The sequence below is a fragment of the Echinops telfairi genome, unplaced genomic scaffold (genome assembly GCF_000313985.2).
Source record: "Echinops telfairi isolate 266 unplaced genomic scaffold, ASM31398v2 ScPeMD7_27;HRSCAF=92, whole genome shotgun sequence".
Lineage (NCBI taxonomy): Eukaryota > Metazoa > Chordata > Mammalia > Afrosoricida > Tenrecidae > Echinops > Echinops telfairi.
Window position 1 is genome coordinate 1,431,164 of NW_022103924.1, and position 7,175 is coordinate 1,438,338.

Here is a 7,175-nt window from a genome sequence, read left to right on the forward strand (position 1 = left end):
AAAAAAAAAAAAATCCCATTTTGGTCCTACATGTACCCCATTTCGGTGTTCTTTTCAGAGAGTGTATACACATATAGCTTTATGTGTACTTGCATTCACTCTGACAGGAATTCAGTTTAAAAACATGTCTACTCAAAAATGATATGTACACACAAGATAATAATAATAATAATAATAATTCACATTTCCACCCCCTAGAATCAATATCTTGCTTTTGCCTTTCTTTTAAAGAAAAATCATTCTGAGATATTATGAAGTGCATATTAAACAATTGCCAGATAGAGTTTTAAGAACTTTAAATTACTGTACCTAGTAAAATTCATGACTCCAAGCCTCTTGAGGTAGATGCCTCGATGGCTACAGACAGAGGGGACCAATCTGCAAGTCAGCCGCTGTGAAACTGCCCCTGACTCACTGTAACTTTCGTGGGTCAGTGTAGAGCTGCTGTTGCATTAGTAGGTTGCCACTCCCTTCTTAGGTGCTTCCGGGTTGACTTGACCTTTCAACCTTTCAGTTAGCAACCAAACCTAATAATCCTGTATTTCGCTTAGGGACTTTCGCTACAGAGATAAATGGAGATATAAATAGACATTGAATTTCTTTTTTATTTGCATTACCTATGTATAATTTATTTGTTTTCTGCTTTTGAACATAGACACCGTACAACATACACTGACGGATTCAACCGTTTCCATACGTACAATTCAACAACACTGGTTACTTTCTTCCAACCGTGCAACCATTCTCATCCTCCTTTTCTGAGTAGCTTTTCCTCCATTGACATGAACTCATTTCCTCCCGAGCTTCCCATTTAAGCATTTGAATCGCTGTTGTCAATGCAATCCAACACAGTTAGCTTTGAAAGATAGTTCTTTCAAAAGCATACTGCTTACGGTAAATACTCATTACTAGTTAAGCTACTTTTGGTTTGAGTAGTAAAGATTATTTCAGGGCCATGCTTTCAGGGGTTCTTCCAATCTTCATAGTCCCAGGAAGTTTATATTCCACGAGAGTCTGGAATTCCCTTGAGCATTTTCTCCTTTTTACTCAGGATTCTCCTATAGAGTCTTGATCAAAATGTTCAGTAATGGTATTTCAGTAAGGGTCATGTCAACTGAGGCAGTTGTTCAAGGAGACTATTACTTACACATTCCTGTTCTTGACTTTTTGATAAGGTTAAGGATCGCAGCCTTCAGTATGGATTACAACTCACTGTAAAGAAGAGCAAAATCCTCACAACTGGATGGCTAGGTAACATCATGATAAATGGAGAAAAGGTTGAAGTTGTTAATGATTTTGTCTTGCTTGGATCCAGACTCAATGCTCATGGAAGCATCAGTCGAGAGATCAAATGACACAATCAGGTAAATGAACTGCACAATACCTCTTTAGGGTATTGAAAGCAAGGATGTTACTTTGAGGACTCTGATGCTCCTGACCCAAGCCCTGAAATTGTCCATTGCCTCATATGCATGTGAAAGTTGGACATTGAATAAGGAAGACCAAAGAAGAATAGACGCTGTTGAATTGTGGTCAGAGAAAAATACTGAGAGCACATGGACTGCTAAAAGGACAAACTGATCCATCTTGGAAAAAGGATGGCCAGAGTGCTCCTTAAAGGTAAGGTTGACAAGATTTTATCTTCCATATTTTGGACATCTTGTTAGGAGAACAACATCATGCTTGGTCAAGAGGAGGGGCAGCCAAAAAGAGGAAGACCCTCAAGTTGATGGAGTGATGCACTGGCTACAATTGTGGGCTCAGGCTCAGGCATAATTGTGAGACTGGTGGAGGAGTCGGCAGTGTTTGGCTCTGTTGTGCACAGGAACCAGCTGCAGGGCACCTACCAACAGCCACATTCTTGACGTCCCTGCTTCTCTGTTGCTTCAGTAAACTACAGACCACGCATTGTACGCTTGAGCTGAGACGGCCACCTGCAAGTGTCTAGGACCTCAGGTACAACTAAACGAAATGCGCTCGAAGGTAAAACAGAAGCACTCAACACACTGCTAGGGCAGCTTACTGGGATCTCCCATGAATCCACGACTCTGATCCTCCAGATGAAGTTGCTAAATGACATGCGGTGTTCAATTGTGCATAAGCAGCCTCAGCACTTACTCTTTTTTCATGACTAATGTAGATATACCTGTCAAACAACTATTGCCAATTCAACCCTTCACAAAACAAAAACCCTGCTTAAGGTACACAGTGTATTTCCAACTCAAAGTCCCTGCCATCAAGATGATTCCGACTCAGAGCAACCTGAAAGGTCAGGGTAGAACTACCCCTTTGCGTTTTTGAGATTCATTCTTTCTAGGAGTAGGAAGCTTCATCTTTCGCCAGTGGAGGGTCTGGTTGTTTGAATTGCTGACCTTGAGATTGGCAGCCCAGCTAATAACCACTATTTCCACCGACACACTTAAAACAATCAGCTGGGCAACCGTGTTCTGAACCAGTGTGGTTTTTCTTCTCATCATAACTCAAAACTCAATGCTGCATAAGCAGTACCTCCCTCTTTGTTCCTCTCTTTCACTTCTGGTAACCACAAGTAATCTTTGATCTCTATGTATTTGTCTTTCTATATTTTGGGGTCTTTTATATTTGTGAGACCCATATACTATTTATCCTTTTGTGATTGACTTACTTCATTCAGCAGAATGTCTGCAAGCTACATTCATATAGGAGCATGTATCAAGACTGCACTTCTCCTATTGGTTGAGTGGTATTATAAATATTGTAGATGCTATTCTTATCTTTATTTTAGATGCTACTTATTTACTTGTTTACTTATAAATCATTTTCTTGGAAGGTGGGAGCTGGCATTTAATTATTTAAACTAATTTCTGAGGTTCACCTGGGATTCTCTCCCCGACTTTTTTCTATGAGAAGTTTTAAGCATGCAGATAAATGGAAAGAATAGTAAGTGAACACCTATGTTCACACGATTGACACAAGGGTTAACATTTTTCTATATTTGTGAACAACATGTAATCTGAGATACTTGTATAGATCTCTCCCCAAATATGAGCATTCTCTTACATGGCCCTATTGCTGCTCTTAAGAAACTTAATCATGGCTTTCTAAAATAATTTAACAATGAATTCATAATTATCTCAATTGTCCCCAAGAAGCTTTCAAGATTTTTAACATGTTAAATCAGGATTTAGTGAAGACTCGTGCAATGCATATGATTATGTCTGTTTCCCTTACTGCAATCTAGACTATTCTAGCTCTTCCAGCTCTCTCAAGTGACCCTACTTTTTGAAAAGCTTGGACTGGTTTTGTGAAACATTTTAGATTTGTCTGATTTGTTCTGTATAGTCTTTCCTAGATTATATTTTTCTGTACCTCCTAGGTTTTAAGACTTGATTATATCCAGATTAAACATTTTTTTGCAAGACCACTTCTTGGCTGACTCTAGATTTTATACTGAGTCACCTCAGCGGTTTTTCCACCATTAGTCCTTCTGGCCAAGTTTGAAGAGTTATAGAAGGTGGAGATGGAAAATTGTATGTACACATACATTTAGCTTTATCTGAACAAAACACCAGAAAGAGAACTTTGAGTTCACATGAAAACACTGATGTCTTTCAGATGTGAGGGGTCTTTCAAAATTTATAGAAAAGTTGAATAAAAAGATATTGGCATTTTTCTATGATGTTTTTGAATACCCTTCATATATATCTTCTTTACTACAAGCACTAATATTTTTTAAAGATTCCCATTAAACTAAAAGGTCATGAAAATCATTGAGGAGCGGAAATCATTACATTTAATTTGTGAGCCCATTTTCTTTCCCTGCCATGAAAGATAAGGGGGCTTGTAAACTGGTCCCCACTTCACTCCCCTTGTCTCTCGCTAAGTAGCATAACGTTTGACATCATGTTAGTTGTTGGTCTTTGCTGGCCTCTGACTCATGGCGATCAAAGCACAAAGGAGTGAAATGCTGTCTGTTGCTGTGCCCTCCTCAGCTGGGGACTGAACGATCACCGAAATCCTTGTATTGACATGGGGTGAGTTTCTGCAACACACTGCCCAGCCTTTCTCCCTAATTCACCGTAGTCCGGTGCTCCACTGCAGCCTGTTCAGCATCATAGCGACTTGCAAGCCCCCACTGGCAGAGCGGTGGTGGCCACTCCCCATGAATTGCATTGTCGAAGAATTGAAGCTGGATCTCCCACCGGAAGGCAAGAATTCTACCATTGAACCACTAATGCCTCCACAACATAACATACTATTGTCTAACTATAATGGCACAGTTGATCCAGTGATCTAAGTGGATACAAGGATGAGCAAAGTAACAGCCCTTTTACACAAACTCTCCATTCTTAAGTTTATTTTTTAAATTTACTTCCTAATCAGTGTTAATTTGTTGTTGTATTTCTTCGTTACCAGAGGGGTAGTTGCTGCTGTAGTAACCTTGTTGAGTATTCTTAAGTCATTTCTCTCACACAGCATGCCTTTACATCTAAAAAGTCAATATCCTCTTCCCCTGGAGTCAGAGCCACTGACTTGTATATGCCATTTTTAGGGTTATTTCCTTTCTATTGAGTGCACACAGGGCACAGGAGTTAGCCCTCTGCAGTGTTGTTGGCCTCTCTCCTATATCTGTTCATCTTTTTGGACCTCCTAGCTTTAGTTTGTGTTTTTCTGCTGCAATCACTATGACTATCTCAAAGTGCTGGAAATAACTGGTTAGTTCATTTTTGTTTCTAAATGTATTCATTCGAGTGGCACTTACGTTTTGTTTTGTTCCTTAACTGGTTTGTATCTCATTGTATTTTCATCATCTCAATGTTGAGTTCATGTTTTACTGATGTCTTTGGTATGAAAGTCATCTGGAGGCATAAACAGTTAGGAAGAGGTCATTATTGTCCATGTATTTGTTTTCTTCTAGGCCCCAAGATCTTTGTCTGCCTTCTGTAAGGCATGGCTGTTGTTGTCGTCGTTTACTGTTTATTTACATTCTTGTCTTTTTTTGCAGGTTGTATTCTCTGGGAAGCCCTCTATAAGGTGGTTTCTGTGTAGGAAATGTATTGGGATGTGCACTTGGTCTCAGCTCCTGTGGGGGAGTGAGAGACGCCAGACTAGGCAGAGGGAGACGTTGGACGGTGATGCAGCAACAACAGAAGCTTGAGCCCAGAGCGTCTGGAGCTGCATGGACTGTTGTTCTGTATCAAGGACCGGGGTCCTGACCTTTGTAACCCTGCATAGACCAGTCTTGGGAATGCAGGCTGTTCTCAGGAGGTGGGTGAGATATTGAAGAGGCAGTTTTCTTCAGCTGAGGATGCTCTGAGTAGCTCAGGAATGAGTGTTTCTGGGAAAGGGTATCTAAGAGACGGAACTCAGAATTTAATAGAGCTAATCTTATTTTAATGGTGGCACTGCCCAGACATTTATTCTATTTCTTCTGATAGGGAAGGCTGCTGCTGTATTCTCTTCTCGCTCTATATAAAATAGGTGTGTTTTTCCCTCTGGTGTGTGTGTGTGTGTGTGTTGTTGTTGTTGTTGTTGTTGTTGATGCTGTTGATGTTGATGATGATGATGATGATGATGATTCCAGCTCTCACTAGTCTGAAGGGATGACCAGCAGCCTATGCAGGGTTGGGTAATGGGTGAGCCAGTTGAGGTAGCATGCTGCCTTGTTAAATATGGGGTGAGAGAACTAAACCCAAAAAACGAAACCCATTGCCATTGATTTGATTCTGACTCAGAGGTTCCACATAGGGGAGCAGACAGCCTCATTTTTCTCGGGGTCAGGACTTTACATCCAAATTCCTCAGCACCATTTGTTGAAATGCTCTCTCCATTGCTCTTCAGAGTTACCTTTGTCAGAAAGGTGTGTGTTTGTCCCAATTTTCTATTCTGTTTCACTGCCCTATTGAACTGCCACTGGGAGAGTGACAATGAATCCCTGTACTCAGTAAAGCTCTCCCTCTCACTTGGTTATTCCCAATAGCCTTATCTATTTTCCCCCTTTCCTTCCCCATTTAATATGAAAATCACCTTGTCATTTCCCACACAATACCTGCTGGTATTTTTATTGAGATTGTGTGAGTCTAGAGCATTTTAAGGGTAATGACTTCACTACACTATTGAGTTACCAATTGTAAGTGGTTGGCATTCACAATTAAAAGTAACTTGACAAAATGGGGCTCCAAAGAGCTCCTTCCCTGCCCCCCAATTAAAATATATCTCAAGGCAAATTAAAACCAGACCTTCAAGGACTTAAACTCCTACAAAAGACCTAGTTAGAGAAGGGTTCTTATCTTTACTGGTTTTCCATCTAACAGCCAAGTTCGGAGTTTTAAACCTGGGAAGAGTAGGACACCTCACAATGGATTATTGTAACTTTAATGCTGCAGTACCACCCATTAAAGCTCCCATACTCAATATTATTGAAACTGCTTACTCTGATAAATACTTTACACTCACATATTTAGCTTGTATGATCTTTTCAGGATCTTTTTGGACAATCTTTTGGTCTCAATTTGACTTGACCTTCAAAGGGAAACAATATGAGGGGATAACCCCATCCAAAACAGAATTGCACTGGGTGGAGCAAAGCTTTGATAGTGCCCATCTTGATAGTACCCATCTTCCCCCCACCCCACACCCCACCACAGGCAAGCAACTCACTCTAAGTTAGTTCACCCAGTGATGTCTGGGGAGGCTCTCTCTGGTCACAGTGAATTTTTTTGTAAAAGAAGTTTCACTCAAATTTTGTTTTTTTGTGATGGACAATTTTAGAGAACAACGCGTGGCTGTGACATTTTGTTTCCCTCTTGGGAAAAATGCAGCAGAAACTGTTGTGATGTTGGACACAGCTTATAAGGACAGAGCTATGGGAAAAACTCAAGTGCACAGGTGGTTTTCTCACTTCAAAAAATGTGAAATGTCAATTGATGATACACTTGTTTTGGACGTCTCTCAGCTTCCCAAACAGAAGAAAATGTTGATTCACAGCTCATTTGGAGTTCATTCCTCCAGGTCAGACTGTTAATCAAGCTTTCTATTTAGAGGGTCTGAAAAGGTTGCTTATCAGTGTGCAACAAAAAGACCTGATTTACGTCAAATGGGAGATTGTTCTTGCCACCACAACAATACACCTACTCATGCAGCCATCTCAGTGCACCAGTTTTGGGCACAAAACAGCATGCCTCTCTTGTCCCGTG

At 40.5% G+C, this 7,175-nt stretch overlaps 1 protein-coding gene and 1 pseudogene across 1 annotated transcript in view; one reads left to right on the forward strand and one right to left on the reverse strand.

The window, feature by feature from the left end:
• Nucleotides 1–7,175, forward strand: part of SLC35D2 (solute carrier family 35 member D2) — an 89,688-nt gene that overhangs the window by 5,887 nt on the left and 76,626 nt on the right. The window lies entirely within an intron of this gene.
• LOC105979712 overlaps nt 4,804–7,175 on the reverse strand; it is an 8,202-nt pseudogene continuing 5,830 nt past the window's right edge.